Source organism: Aquila chrysaetos, chromosome 5 (genome assembly GCF_900496995.4).
Source record: "Aquila chrysaetos chrysaetos chromosome 5, bAquChr1.4, whole genome shotgun sequence".
In the NCBI taxonomy this organism is placed as follows: Eukaryota; Metazoa; Chordata; class Aves; order Accipitriformes; family Accipitridae; genus Aquila; species Aquila chrysaetos.
In genome coordinates, this window is record NC_044008.1 from 43725078 (window position 1) to 43741762 (window position 16685).

At 37.7% G+C, this 16685-nt stretch overlaps 1 protein-coding gene across 6 annotated transcripts in view; it reads left to right on the forward strand.

The window, feature by feature from the left end:
* Window positions 1-16685, forward strand: part of OTUD7A (OTU deubiquitinase 7A) — a 147118-nt gene that overhangs the window by 65386 nt on the left and 65047 nt on the right. For 4 of the 6 annotated variants that reach the window (XM_030015270.1, XM_030015268.1, XM_030015274.1 and 1 more), the window contains exon 4: window positions 9056-9192. The gene's annotated coding sequence lies outside the window, so the exon portion shown is untranslated. The remainder of the gene's footprint in view (window positions 1-9055; window positions 9193-16685) is intronic. The other 2 variants (XM_030015269.1, XM_030015273.1) reach the window with 1 other exon arrangement.

The window sequence follows — 16685 nt, forward strand, 5'->3', positions numbered from 1 at the left end:
CCTGCATCAAATAATAGATTTTTCTGTTTTTCCGTCCCCTCCCCCCAGCCATTTGTATTTCATATAACACCTAACTGAAGTTATAGATCATCACTGAAATCATTCCTGTTCCACCTCCACAGCTTTTTATTTTGAACCAACAGTATCAGGATTCTTTCTTTCTTCCTTGCTTTTCTAGCTAATAAGCAGACCTGCTAGTCAGGCAGAGCAATTTTCTGCCATGCTTTGAAAAAATTCTAATAAATTGACAGTGTGTATTGTCCCAAGTGATGATATGTTGTTTCTAAAAATAATCAACAACAACTCCCAATCAGCTTTGCTATGCATTTAGCTTCAGATCAGCAGGAAAGCAGAGGAGTTTGATCAATGTGTCTTTAAAATAATTAAAAAAAAAAAAAACCCAAAAATTAAATATGTGAAAGAGAATGTCACTTTGGATAGCTTCAGGGAATTTTTGTTTTATGAATCTGTCTAATTTCCAGGGCTTTTTTGTTATAAAAAGCAGAGAAAAATACAGGTGTTTCAGAAATCGATGAGTTTGAGATGTTTAGAAAAATATATAAATAATTCCTTCTGCAGTAGATTGAACGGAAAGATATTTATGTGCTGAAGCTTGCAGTAAGCTCTACAAAACATGTTCTAATTCCTTAGAGTGATGTTGTCATCACATTTGTCGACTAAGGCAAATTCTTTTGTATTTTCCCCTCTTTTTTTTCTGTCTAGTAGTCTATGATGAGCAGTTTATTTCAGAAGAGATTGTTCTTCGTGTCGTTTACAGGTGCTGTTTTCATATGTGAATTTGGTACATAAGTTAAAAAAAACAGGCACTGTTATTTTCTTTAGCTGTTGCCTGTAGATGTTAATATTCAGAGTGGTGAAGGGTTTTATTCCCCCACCCCCAGGCTTATTTTGCAATCAGTAGCAATTTCCATTTTTTTTCTGGCTTTCTAAATTTCCTGTTTCGCACACTGGTATTTAACTCCAACTGTGTCCGGCTTTTCATAGAATGTAATAATAGATAGTGACAACAGTGGCAATTAGAACTGATGGTCTACTTCTTAGAGATGTTGAATATCCATTAATCCTGTTGCAGTTGGTCAGAACTGTTCAAAAGCTCTCAAAAATCAGGCTGTGCTATTTTAACATCAAACTTTTAATATCTTAATAGTTAGTTGCTAATGCTTTTTTTTGCGTACAGTTCTTCTGCGTGTTTCCTTATAACACTTTCCTTGATTGATCAGTTTCCAGTTCTCCTCATTGAGCCTGAGTATTTCCTGTTAATTATTGTTATTTTTTTAATATTGCCTTAATTACAGGAAAAATTATAAATGCAAAGATACTATAAATTTTTACAACTGTAGACGTAGCTATAGCTTATTTGTGGTGAAAGAAAACTTACAGAATGTTACCACATTGATTTGACTAAATGAAAGAGGGATTTTCTTGCTGCTTAGAGGCATCTTATATTTTCTTTGAGTTTTGATGAACAGCCATTCTTAATACTAGTTAGTTTCACACTAGACATTTTGTTTGAAAAAGAAGTGAAATTTAGTTTGCTAATATGTATAAGCATAAGTCTGAAAAGGAGTAGCAACACAAAAAAGAAACAAATTCCAAGAAAACCGCAGAGAACTGTAACAGGTACAGTACTAGTTTTGCCTTTATTTTTAAACAAGATCTGCATAGTTTTTGTTGTCATTTGACCAAAAAGAAGCCCCAAAACCAAATCTTTAATAAGCCAGGACAAAGGCACAAATGACTAAGCTCACTGTTTCTTTTATTTCACTGAAGAAAATGGTTTTCACTTCTTCCCATTGTCCCCCCAGGATTATCTCTAATTGGAGTGTGAGAGGTCTCTGACAAGTTTTGAAAAATACATTTAGCATACGTCTTGTCTTTTCTACTCATTGCTATACTAATAGTTCACAGCAGCATATAAATTGATATATGCTTCTCATATGCACTGGACTAGTACTGCTAACATCCTCAGAGGCTACCAAACACTACTTGGATAAGTTTCAGTTGGTTTTAGAACAGGTCATATTCAAATCAGTGACGTGGAAGTAAACCCAGATTGTACTGTGTGACATAGCCTGGCAATGGGGGACTCCATTTCCTCCTCCTGTCAAGACTGGTTCCTCAACAGCACTTTTAGCTGAAAAAAATGGCCAGAATCAGACAATCTAAAGCGTTGCCTCTGTTAAAAGTTTGCTGTCAGAGATAGCATTGCAAATCCACCTTCTGTAGGTACTGATTTGTAAGTCAACCCTGATTTGATTTTGTCAATTACAGCAGTTCTCCAAACAAATTAATTTATACCATCAGGCACACTTTATCCAGTGCAACTGTAGCTGCATGTGATTGTTGGCTACAGAGAAATCGCCCCTCCCCTCTAAGAAACATTTTTTTATATCAACAGAAGTCTTTCATGTAGGCCAAACCTGAGGCATTCAGCCTATTGCAAGGTGTTCCTTTGACATTGCTCTTCACTTGGTACAGATCCCTATTATTTCTTTCCCTAGGACTTGAGAGAGATCTTTTCAACTGCAGTAGGATGTCTCTCAGCAATTTCTTCTGGACTTAATTCATAGTTGGTACTTTTCTGCTTAGATAGTTGAAAAAAACTCGCCACATTTTTCCCTTTCCACCATGAAAAGTGATCTGTTGAGTTGGCATTGAAAGTAACGCACTTACACCTACCTGTCCTACTCTACCGTGGCAGAAAGTTTTAGAAATAACCCATAATTGAAAAAAACATGGTGTTTTTCCCTAACCCTGATACTGACTCACAAATTTTTAACATCAGCAAAGATTCCAACAATTGAACGTGATTAGTAAGAATTCTGCTTTAATCCTGCTAATCCTGTAGGAATGAGTGTCTTCAGAGTACTTAAAACAGGTTAGTATCCATTATAATTGATTATAGTCATATTTCAATTGTTTCTCAGTATAAAATGCAATGTATGACCTTCACTGCATGACTTCCCTACAGCTTGATACCCTGAGCTGAGGAAGAGTTCAAGATTCGGGTTCTGATGAGCTACACGACAAGCAAGCTATGACTGCTCAGTCACCAGCATAGCTATTGAGTTTAATGGCCTTTAATATGGCAACTGTGATATATTGTTCTGTACTATTCAAATGGGAGGAGGAGTGCTTTCTCTTTAGATTTGTCTGATGCATGGTTTTCAGTTTTCCTAATGGGTTCTTCACAGATTGTCAATTACTTATATAGTTTAAGTGAAATGCACAGTTGCTATATTAAATTATGCATCTTCAAAACGTTGTGAAATGAATCATTCCAGATTCCATGTTTCCTATCTGTATTTTCTCCTTTGTATCTCTAGTTGTTCTGAAAGTCTTGAATATTACATTAAAGTATAGCTTTTAGTAGGAAAAAGAATTAAGCCTTCTATTCTTAGTTTAATTTTCCAAACTAAATACAATAACTGAGGAACTTCATGTTTCACAGAAACGAGGATGGGAGTCACAGGGTTGGGGGAAATTACCAGTCCTGTTTTGCTGCGTAATGTGTCTGTGTGAGCTCTTTACTGCTGTAGCTTATTTAGCTGCTGTATACACTGAGCTGATATGCTTACTGTTGAATTCCAGCACATTGTATGAACACCTGGCAAGCTAGGCATTCTTTATACATTATATGCATCTAAGTACATCTGCATCTACATTTCTTGCTATTCTTTCTACATTATATGCGTCCAGGGACTTACCAGGACTGGCTTTTTGTACGTGATCTGAATCTCAGAAGTTCAATTCTACTGTTATTTTTAGGGTACTTGTAAGAGAGGGAACTTTCCCATCAGTCTGTCACTGAAGCTGTGGGATGAACCAGTTGTTAGGATCAGTATTTTTAAGGAGAACGTGGGAAAATCACCATTATGTGTTTTGCCTTGATGTGAGGAACAATGCAATGTGAAGAGTAACAGACAGTCAAGCCTTGTGTTTAAAATAGCAGCTGCATTGTCTACCTCAAGGCATGAATACGATGAGGACTCCATTTTAAAAGACTATACTGAACTCTTAATATGTTGACTGTGCACTTGACATACAATTAAGCATTTGTGCTTTTCTCTAATCTCTGTACAAGAAGATAAAGGATGCTTGGAGAAGTATATCAATAAGACTATTTATACAAAGCTCAGAATGCTAACACTTCTGATGTCCTTTAAGCTTCTGCCTTCATATCCTTGTCAGCTCAGTCCACTGCACACATTTTCTAAGTCAAACTAGCTTAAGCCAAGGCGGGAAGAAATGGGTTCCATTTCTCACATGGAAGAACCACTAGTCAGGGCAAATAAGAATTTTTCTAGCTAGAGGAGAAATCCTTTCCTTCATCAGTGACACGCTATAGAGACTCAGGAAGTAGATAAAACGATAGATGTTTCTCATGCAGTGGTTACAAAGAGATTTCAAGTGATGAAGGTTCAGTACAAAAAGAAAATTTGTTTGTGCTAGCACTTCAGACTGTGCTCAAGAACTGGTCATTAAAAGTTAGATCATCAAAGTGCTGCTTTGCACTGGGGAATAACGTAACTGTCAAAGGTGTCTGCAAGAACATGAAACATTAGCAAGTCACAGAACTTTTGTAGATGAGTGTTGTGGGTTTGTGTGGTGCGGGGTTTTTTTGGTAGCAGGGAAGGGGCTACAGGGTGGCTCCTGTGAGAAGCTGCTAGAAGCTTCCCCAGCTCCAAGTCGGACCCACCTCTGGCCCAGGCTGAGCCCATCAGCGACGGTGGTAGTGCCTCTGGGAGAACGGATTTAAGAAGGGGAACCGGTAGTGAGTAGTGGGATTGGGATGCGAGAGGAACACCTGTGCAGATACCGAGGTCAGTGGGGGAGGAGGTGCTGGAGGAGGCTGATGTCCCCGCAGCCCGTGGTGAGAGGGCAGCTGTCCCCCCCAGCCCGTGGAGGGGAGTGGGGGAGCAGATGCCCCTGAAGATGGTCGTGACTCCATGGGAAAGCCTGCGCTGGAGCAGTTTGTCACTGAAGATCGGCCCGCGGAAAGGACCCGCGCCAGGGAGGTTTGGGAAGAACTGAAGCCCGTGGAAAGGACCCACGCCAGGGAAGTTTGTGAGGAACTGCAGCCCGTAGAAAGGACTCACGTTGGAGAAGTTCGTGAAGGACTGTCTCCCGCGGGAGGGACCCCACGGCGGAGCAGGGGACGAGTGAGGAGTGTCCCCCTGAGGAGGAAGGAGCGGCAGAGACAGGCTGTGGGGAGCTGACCCCAACCGCCATTCCCCATCCCCCTGCGCCACCGGGGAGAGGAGGGGGAGAGAACCGGGAGCGGAGTTGAGCCGGGAAGGAGGGAGGGCTGGGGGGAAGGTGTTCTCAGGTTTGGTTTTACTTCCCAATATCCTTGTTTTTTATTTGATTTGTAGTAAATTAAATTGATTTTGTTTCTTCCCCAAGTTGAGCCTGTCTTTTCCCCCTGACCATAAGTGGTGAGCGGTCCCTCCCAGTCTTTATCTCGACCACAAGCCTGCCTTTATATTTTCTCCTCATCCCACTGTGGCCAGGGTCGAGGGGAGTGAGCGAGCGGCTGCGTGGTGCTTTGTTACCGGCTGGGCTGAAACCACGACAATGAGCTATAGACAGATGCTGTGTGTCAAGTTTTGTACCATTCCCCCACAGTTTTCAACACAGACATCTGCAGGACATAACAGAGCCACTTTCCATAACTAGAATAATAATTTCTTTGATGCTTGTCACTTCTCTTGAAGAGGACCTATGTACTGATAGTGGCCATCTAACAAAAACCTCTTCCTTCAGGTGATCTTGTTATTACTTCTTAAATATTACTGCTTTCTTATTATTAGAGACATCTTTTTCTTCATACGTTGCTTGAGCTAAATGAAATCTTTGCAAAGAACCACTGAGCAATGTAACTGTAGGTAAGGCCTTGTTCTGAATGTAGAACTTATACTGAAGAAGCCTAGTCTTAAAGAAACTAAGCACAAAGCTGATGTTATAAAAGATAATGCTTTTGTCTTGTCCTAAAACTACTTCAGATTGCATGCATGAAATAAAAATAATGGAAATGAGCACACACTTGAGACTTTGTGGGGAGATGCTGATCCAGCTTCAACAGAGTATTAGCAGAGAAGGTTTTCAGCACTGTGTGGCTGGTCCTAAGCTGCTGAGAACTTTGTAGGATGTATTTCAGTCCTGTCAGAAGTAGAAGGGGAAGATGGGATCCCTTTTAATTTTAGGACAAGGATTGCATGAGAGTCTCAGAAGAGAATTGAGGTACTTCTAAAAACTAAGTGGAGGAAGCTTCTTCAGCTCCTTGTCAGTGATTACTTTGAAATGTCAGACAAAAATAGGGAAAAATTGAAAGTTCCTGTGAATATTCATTCTTAATGAAGAATTTCTCTGCCATCTGGCCTCAGTTGATTTTGCTAAGACTCCTTCTTACCCTCAAAAGACCTGTTTGAGATCAAGTTCTTTGTTTTGAAATATATTTGTAGCATCTTTAATCTGCGTTTCCTCATTTTCTTTGCTAACTTCACACAGAAGTTATCGCAGGGACCATGCAAATGTAAAAAGATAAATTTAAAATTTGTCCCCAGAATTGTAAAGGAATTGCAGCTGAGATTACTCTATACCCTGAAGCTTTTGATAGCTAATGGTAATTTTATTCTGTGTATTTATATCTCTGTATAATTTGTTATGGACCAAGCTGTGGTCATACGGGGAGCATTCTTCAGTTTATTGTCCCACTATACAGGGGAATACAATGGACAGAGTAAGCAGTATTTAAGGTTGATCTTAAACTGGGTATTCACAGCTGCTAACCTTACCCTATGCTTACTCTGTAGTCAGTGGGTAAAGAGAAGGGAGAAGGCTCGTTCAGAAGGACTATTCATAACAACAAAATTCAGTTCTTAAGATCTGAAGTTAGCCTTAATGTTTGATTCCTACATGGATTATGATTATAATCTCCAATACGCTAGTCAGGTGAAAGGCCATTTGTAAGGAAGAACTTGCATTTCACAGAATGACTGAAGAAATTATTTGCAGGGATAGGATAGCAATAACTGCTATAAATCTCACTGCAAGTTATGTATAAGCTTGAGGTTTTGCACACTGTACTATCAAGTTAAAGATAGTGTTCAGTGAAACAGATAAAAACTAAAAACCAAACCAAAACAAAAAAAAACCCAGAAAACTAAATAAATTCTTGAGGCTGCAGTGTGTGTCTGTGTCTGTGTGTGAAATGCCAAGAAGGCATTTCCTTATGCCCTAACAATCATAGTATCCATGGTAATCTTTCAGATCGCTTATTTATGACAGCAAACTAAATGAAATAATTTTTAGTATACTTTAAATGGTACATTGTGATTTGCTAAAAAAAATGTATATGCTTGCAGTACATACATGTAAGTTCTCTTTCAGCTGAAGAAGTAGGTCAAGTGTTGGATGGAAAGGGTTTATTTTTCTGTGCAGCTGATGCGTTGAACAAAACTATAAAAATGTTTCAATTGTTTGTTAATAGATAGCTGAAAAGAGGAATATACCTTGACTGCTTAATTATTTCCAGGCCAGCGATAAAAGTTACGTCGTCTCCTTAGCAGAAACATCATCATTTGATTTTTGAAGGCTGCATAACAGAGTTTTTAGTTATTTCCCCATAGCTAATATGAGTTTCATAGTGTAGATATTGCAGTTTGTTAACATGGTATACATGGAAATGTTGAGGCATATTCATGCTTGATGGTTATTTCTATCCCTTGCAGTTGAAGTATCTTTGAAAGTGTTATAGCCATTGAAAGTTACTTCTGTAAGTTGATGAGGGTTTTATAGTTGTGGGTTTTTTTAAGTTCTGTGAGGGTGATAAAGATGAGGGTCGTAGGCAAATGCAGTTTGATTGCTGCTTATATTTCCTTTGCAATGTATGAAATGATTTTTTTATGTTATTCTGAACTTTAAAATAATCTACTGTATGAGGATATCTGTGATGTGGTACATTCATAACTAATTTCCAACAAAGAATTGAAGATAATTCTTTGGTCAGATATATGATTCTTGCATGAAAATATATCACAGTGAAGGAGGAAAAAAAGCTAGGAATCTTATGAAGTACTATATATTAGCTCACAAACACTTCATGTTACAGTTGATTTGTTACACAGACAACTGGGATTTTTTTGCATAAGGACTATTATCTACTGAGATTTGGTTATTTCTGTAGGTATTCTAGGAAATAATGAGTAATAATATAATGTTCTGTTTTCATATCATAATTCCTACAAATTTATAAAAATTCTGGACCTTGTTATGTTTCTGCCTGTTTTAAAAGCATTATCAGAAGGAATGTTTTCCATGATGAAAGGGTTTGGGCAGATATCTGTTAAATCATGATTTTGATAAGGCTGGGCTCAGTTACAAGCTTATGAATTTTGTGAATGGATTAAAAAAGCAGAAACGGGAAAACTGTGAGTGCCTTTTAAAATAATAAGGTGACGCTTATAGTAATTGGATTATGTATTTGCAAGCAGCAGGACTTATAGTTAAGAGATAGGAGTAGATTATATGCTAAGGGAAATGCAGTTTCTTTTAAAATTAAATAAATCCTATGAAATAAAGTACTGTTCCTTCTTTCTTCATGTTTTTCTCCCTTTTTTCCATGAAAGAAAATGGCTATCTTAATTGAGTCTTCTCCTGGATAACTCTTTAGTAGTTCATTGCCTTAGATTTTGATAGCTTATGAGAAGAAAAACTTCCAAAGGTGTATTTGATAAATTTTAAGAGAACTGTTAGGGGAATTTTTAAGCATGAATTACCATTTGGATGTAGGATAGCCATAAGGATGTTTTTGTACATTCATAATTCTTTTTTTTTTTCCTTAATTGTCTGGGTTACTTAATTACGCCCAAGTAATCTTAATGCAAATTATTGTATGTGGTAGTTTATCTGCATTGAGAGTAGTATCCATTAAGCTCCCAAGGTCAAAGGTAAAGCTGATTTTTGCTAGTTATTATTATTCAAATAGCATAGAATAAGTACAATAATTAATATACTACTTATTTTTTTCCAGATTTCTCAGGGGACAAAATTTTGCTTATTCATACCTTCTACTGTGGCAAAAATGGATTATTTTCCTCACCAAAAACCAGCAGCATAACGCCCATCTGACACATGCCTCAAGGAACTCTTATTTAAAGTCTGTTGTAAGTAAGTCAAACTAAAAATTTGCTTAAAGATAGCTTTAATCAGCTATGTATCTATTTACAGCTCAAGAACAAGCAGCCTTAACAGGAGAACAAATCTTAGCAGTCTGGCTTTTCAGCAGTAGCTGTTCTTAAATGAAAGTATAGGAGGAATTAACTTGCTGTAAAGCAGAGGTTGAGGCTGAGCTGCTTCCTGACTACTGCATGCCAATGTGTCATACCTGTGTGTTCTGTTTGTCTCCCCCCATCCCCCATTAAAAGTTGACTGTGATACATTGCAAATCAGCAGCTATGGGGTTATGCATTAATAACGTGATCGAAAAGATTATCTGCATTGTAAATGAAGACTTAGATTCCTGTTGCTATGACAATTAATTTTAGAATTCGCAATGTAGAAATAGGGGGCTAAATAACTCAAAATGTAAGAAACAGCAAGTGATTAAGCTGGTCTTCGTGTTTGTTGTTGAGCTGCATGCATTTTGTGGTGCCTATAGGCCCAAGTGTTTCATTTTTAATGCAGTGCAAACTTGAAAAAATTAATGAAACTCCACATTATATATATCCAATAACGGTTATTCAGACAGCTTGCTTTTTATGTACTGAAGTAAATTTTATGTATGCAGAGTATATGATATACGTTTTTGTGAGAGAAAACTGTGTTAAGATTAGAGTTTTGGCCAGCATACCTTCTTTGTTTGAAAGGTTGATATTTGGTGGAATATGTTCAATATTTGGAAAGAGAGTCAGGAAGAATTTATAAATGAGGAAAATGAGGGGGGAAAAAAAGGAAAAAATTCTGAATGAGGAAATATCTAGCTTGTTCATACTGCTTCTGTAGAGATATATTCTAGTGGAAGAGATGCACGTTACTTAATGAAACCATGCATTTAGTAAGAGGCCTGAGATTAACATTTGAAACCCTAATTGTTATATTTCCAGTACAGTATAATACTGCCTACTTCTTTATCACTCTCCCAGATAAAAGAATAATTGATACTTGAATTTGATTTAAAATGAAGGTCTTTGTTTTATGGAAATTCCAATTTTATCAGTGGCATTATATTTATCTCTTGCACTGCTGCTTTCTGCCAGAATACAATTAACACACTATGAGGGCCCTCGTGAATAAAATAAGGGAAACGCTGTAATTGCCTTATGTTCATTCTCTTTATCTGTTGTCCTGTATGAAAGCAAATACATGATAGCAACGGTGTTGTTTTAGCCTGAAAAAATACTGATGAAGGGATGTAGAGGATCCTTATCTGGAAAGGCTCTGTCTCCTGCTTGTCAGTTTATTTCAGTTCTAGATCCCTATTTCTGTGGACTTCTTGTTTATCTATGACATTTTTTCCTCTCCAAGAATGTAATCATTCTTGAGTAAGAACAATAGTGTTATGAAAACCCTCTGAAGCCCCATGAAAATGTGGTTGTAAAAATGTTCTAGCAGAGCATCAGAGCAGATGAATTAATCCTCCTGCATGTGAATCTGACATAGGACTGGTGCTGTGCTTTTTGCTAGGCTGCCATCAGTGGTGGAGTGCAAGTAAAGGACCTCTCAGTTGTTATTAGTGTTATCAGTGACTGTAGGTGTTTCAGAACATTTTATGGGGACTCAGGTATTTTAAGGTATTGAGTGTCTCTAGCTTTCCATAATGTTTCTTCAGTGAGAGTGTGCCATAGCTCTTAAACGCATCATGATCTTTTCAATTTTTCTTTTCTACTTTCTTTTATCTTCGCCTCCAATAATAGGTTAGAACCTTTAATTCTTAAATAAATTGCCTCAAAAGATGATTTAGTGGTGTCCTTTATCAACAGTTCTTGCTTCAAATAATTCAAATAAATAAGCCAATAGTGGATGTTTTAAATAAAGAAATGTAGCTGTGTTTTTAAAATATTTCCCAGTTGGTCTCTAAACTTTGGTGGTATTCTTCCTAGAACTACACTTAAAATAGTTCAACAGTTCTCTTGTCTTGGATAATAGCTCTTCTTCAATGGTTCCCACAGGGGTTTAGCGTCTTGACTGGGGATTCTTCAGCATAGCTTCCCTCGTTCTTTATTTTTTCACTTCTGTGTCTAACGTATCAGGGCTTGTCTACACAAGATACTAAGGGAAATTGATGCAAGTCAACTAAATGTAGGAATTTAAAGAGGGCAGCTTAAATCCCACCAAGTCTCTGTGTGCACTCTCCCATTCATAATGAAAGTGGCCTCCAGCAAATTTAGTTTAATTCGCTTCGAAGGCAAGATGAGCCAAACCAAATTAAGGCCACGTTTTATTCCCAGATGAAACTGTTTGCAAAGGAATTTAATGGACATGGACAAATCCAGTTAATTTGGGTTAATTTTCCTGGGTTCCATTGTGTAGACAAAACCTTGGTGGTAATGCTTGATTGAAGCTTTTATTTTTCTGCTTTCTTGTTCTTCAACTTTTGTTCCTATAACTCTGATATTTTATACTTGAGAAGGTAGATAGCCCATAATTGTATTAGTCACTAAATGTTGTCTTGTTATCTTACATGTTTTGAGAGTCTGTGTTTTATAATTAGCATATAAATACCCCACTTTGCCATTGGGTCTAGTGCATGTTACCTTTTGTTAGGTAGTTACCATCATTTTGGCTTCTTCAGCTAATGCCTTTTAATTCATCAATAACTACATCTGCTGTCAAGATCTTATCCGTCCATCACCTTTTTAAAGCATTTTTTATAGATTTTGCAGAACTGGGTGATTATTATTGCAAATAAGTTGTGACCACATGTGCCTTCTATAATGGAATTATGCAGTGCCTCTTAATGGAGTGATTTGCCTTTGTGGTAGTAGAACTCAGTCAACTGCAGCTAATTTGAATGGAGTCAGACTAAAGGTGCTTGTATGACTTAAGAGCTGGTCTTCCTAGCTCAGTACAGAGGCTGTAAGGAGCATTTTGGTGAAGTGTACAATAGCTTAAACGGAACAGTTTGTACAGATATGTTTCCTGAATAATATTTTGTTTCTTTCATTGGAGTTCTGAGAGCAGCGTGGGCTTAGTTGTATAAAACAGATTGCAAAATTTAGGTCCACTTCATCTGTGATAGAAGTGTATAATATACATTTAGTTCTATGGGAGATGTTCTGACTGTGAGGTTAAAAACTGGCTTTCATCTTTATGTTCTTGGCAGCTAAAACTGGAAGCTATTTGAAGATAAAGTCTGTTTAAAACAAAACTTGTGAGGCTGGTGAAGTAATCTCTAATTTGAATGGGATGGTTACAAAATGTAAAGATAAAATTCTTAAGAGATATACTCTCTTTTAATTGGCCTTTAAAATTCTGTGATATAGGAGTCTGAGCATAAATATCTAGTCTTAACTTCAATTATTAAGTCCACTATGATCTATGAGATCTGCTCTGAGAGTGTTTGGCTTAAGCAGCTTTATGCATTGTATGAAAAAGCTGCCTTGTGTCCAGTGATCTATGGTCAAATTTGAATTTCTGCTGGGCTAGAGTACCCTGCTGGTAGGCAGCATCAGTGCCATACAAGTTAAGGCAATACTAGAGAGATTTTGTAGAAGTTGAAGGTCTGGAATCTCTGGGAACAGTGAATTCACTGCAGAGGGAGCTAGGATGTCCTAAGTGAACAAAAGGTGTGGAATATTTCTTTGTAACCAGTTTTGTTATTTGTCACTCAATCACCTGAGAGCTACTTTTGTTAGGAAACAGCAAGCTTCTATTTGAATGTCTTTACTGAGACACTGTAAGTCTTTCCAACTAAAGTCATCCTGTCTAGGAAAAAACTGTCTTGAGAACTTAAGAACTTTCTGGAAAAACTTTGTCAGAATTTCTGTCCAGTTGTTTGTATTTATGGTCTTGTGCAGTCTTGACAAATTAAGTTGAACATTTAAATAAATAAATAAAAACCCCAAGTCCTGGATCTTTCAGTATTTCAGGTGTGATTCAAGTACCTAAATATGCACCTGATAAGTCCTATAGGTAGAAATAGATGATTCAGGTACGTTCCTTACACATAGATGTGTATTGCCAATTTGAAAGCTCTGAATCATCTGGGATAGCCACATGGGACTAGCAAGTATGATGCAGACCCATACACTTCTGGAGCAGCGAGTGAAACCCAGAAGATACTATGTGATATCTAGGGTAGTACTAGCTACATAGCTTTATGTGCCTGAATTGATTTCTACATGGTTTATTAGACTGTGCAGTCATGTTTTACCTCTGCTTTCTCCTCTTTGACGTAACTTTTCTCTGAACCCTATGTGTTTGTCTTCCTCTTTCCAATTACTGGATTGTGGTAAATAAATAAATAAAACTGAATTACTAATCTGTACACCTTTTTTCATATAGCTAGAGATGCTGTTGAGTAATTTGCCAGAAAATTTCTCCTTTTAAATTTTGAGAGTTGCACAATGTCATACACGGCTGTCATCAGTCAGGCTGGAATTTTAAAAGACTTCACATTATCTAGCTCCTGCTTTGGAATTTCTCTGAGTTCTTCCTCCTGGTTATTTTTTAGTTGACTTTAAAAAAAAAAAAAAATCATGCTTCCAGGATTAAGTACTATAGTCATACTAACACTTGTTAAAAACCAACCAACCAACAAGCAAAAAGAAACCAGGAGAAAATTGTATGCAAAAATATGCACCTTTTAAGAAGAATCTCCGTGCCCCCCCGCCCCCGGGAAAGGTAGTTATTGCTGAAATTTTCTATTCAGAAATCAAAGTCAGCGTGTTTCAGTTTTGACTTAACATAATCACTATGGTAGATTTGTCCAAGGATACGTTTTATAGAAGTAGTACATAAATAAGCATTATTGATTTAGTGTAGTCACTCTAGCAGTGCATTGGTTGGGTAATATACTCATCTGCAAATGACCCATGGCTTATGGCAGTCTATATACTGGATTCTAATTGACACACAAAAACCCCTTTGAAATCCCAGATAACAGCAAGTGTCTATTAAATGTAGTTGTCAAATTGCTGGGCCATTTAAACGCAAAGGACCAGGAAAAATAAGAAAATAAGCTATTCTTTCTGCAAGCAGTAAAATTAATTTAATTGTAAGTATACTAATGTATCAAGAAGAGAAGAACTAAGCGACATGTGAATTTATGAAGGGCCATACAGAGGTTTTCATCCATTGGTATTTAAACAAATACAGATGTTAAACTGCCAAAGTTTAAACCTTCAGGATTAATGGAACAAGCAAAGAACAATGAAACAATTGTCAAATGTGAGACTAATTCAAAATAATTAACATTTTCAGAAACATTTGGAGGTTTTCAAATAAGTTAGAGTGAGCACTTCAGTGAAGAGATTATTCAGGTAGCTTCTGTTTAACTCATAACGGTGTCCTGAATAGAATTATTTCCTTTTCATTTGCTGAAAATTTGAAGTAGACTTTTACAATTATTCTTAACTATCCATTAGTAGTTGTTTGCATAGTTATGCAAACTTTGGGCAAGGATTACCTGTAGCTTATGGAGAAGTTTATAGATTCAAAACAAACAGGATGAGAATATACTTCATAACTGCATCTGCTTTGTGCAAATGCAGGGAGATTGCCTACTTTGTAATCTGTAATGCCCTTTAGCTCTGTAAACCAGCAAACTGTATTAAGAAGCAACATTTTAGTCCACTTAAGACTTAAACTTACTAGCTCTATGATTTTTACACACATACACAAAAAAAACCCACAGCCCCTGCCCCCCCCCCCCCCCCAAACCCCACCCACCCCAACCTAAAAAGGGGTTGACTTCTGCTCTGTTACAAGCAGGGGTTCATTCTGAGATGCCCACAACTAAATATACATCCAGAGATAGCTACTGGCATTAGAAGCTAGGTAGGTATGTAAAGCCAAACCTGTATTGTCAGTGGCAGAGGACCATTGTGATGATGTAGCAGGAGAATACTGCTGAAACATGCTAGGTTAAAAAGTTTAAAGGTGTCTGCAGCAGACAACTTCAAAGTGTTAAGACAGTATTATCACCCACACTTCTGCATTTCCTTCACCAGCGCATGATCCCAAGTGGCATTTGCTGGCTGACTGGGATCAGCAGTTACAAGTGAAACATGGAAGGCCATGATTTGTATGTGTACATCATTTTGCAAGTTTCTCAAGCCAAAATACGTTCTAAAGCTTCAAAAGAAGATAAGGTGACAGAACAGGTCTGGTCATCCATACCAAAAAATTCAACTATGCTGGATGGTACTAGCAAGGCTTTATCCTGGTGCAAAATAAAGATAAATAACAAGCCAGATAGTAGCGTGTTGGAATATGCCTGTGCATTTTATTGAGGTGCTAATTTAAGACTGTTGTGGTTTAAGCCCAGCCAGCATCTAAGCACCACGCAGCTGCTCGCTCACTTCCCCCCCAACCAGTGGGATGGGGGAGAGAATCAGGGAAAAAAAACAGTAAAACTCGTGGGTTAAGAACAGTTTAATAGGACAGAAAGGAAGAAAATAATATGATAATACTAGTAATAAGATGACAATAATAATAATAAAAGAATTGGAATATACAAAACAAGCGATGCACAATGCAGTTGTTCACCACTTGCCAACCGATGCCCAGTTAGGTCCCGAGCAGTGATCCCTCCCAGGCCAACTCCCCCCAGTTTATACACTGGGCATGATGTCACATGGTATGGAATATCCCTTTGGCCAGTTTGGGTCAGCCGTCCTGGCTGTGTCCTCTGCCAACTGCTTCTGCCCTCCAGCCTTCTTGCTGGCTGGGCATCAGAAGCTGAAAAATCCTTGACTTGGTATAAACACTACTTAGCAACAACTGAAAACATGAGTGTGTTATCAACATTCTTCTCAGACTGAGCCCAAAACATAGCACTATACCAGCTACTAGAAAGAAAATTAACTCTATCCCAGCTGAAACCAGGACAGTCTTGTTTCCTATCACTGCAGGATGTTGTATTGTACTTTACATGTATTTAGATAGCTCTATTTTTGAAAATAATTCAGTATTTTCTCCCCAGCTTCTAAGGAAAAATTGTTTGCAGTACTTCTGTCACTGGGAGCCCTGTCTTTATTTCCAGACTATGTTTGCTTGTGGCTTGCTATATTTATGAAGAGCAGTCTTAATCCCGTTCTCAACCTTGTTTCATTGGCTCTGCAATCCAGGCTTTTAGTGATTTATCATAAGATAAAATGCTTGACTTCTGATGATCTGTAGCCTTTCATTTCACCTGTTTCAGTCTGAGGTGATCACTCTGAAACATAAGTTATTGAACTTGCTCCCAGTATTCCAGAAGAGGGTTTGCCAACATTTGTCTTCTGTTTTTACCTTCTAGGTCCATTTTGAATACTGGAAAACATAAACATGTTTGTATGAGTAATTGTTTCTGATTTTTCCAACTATATCTTGGACACAGCCCTGACTGTATCTGCACAGACACCCCCCCCCCCCCCCCCCCCGTATCTAAACATAGAAATAAAACTCCTCAGCTGTTTAGGGGAATACTGCAACAAAGCACAATTGAAGTGTTACTCTGA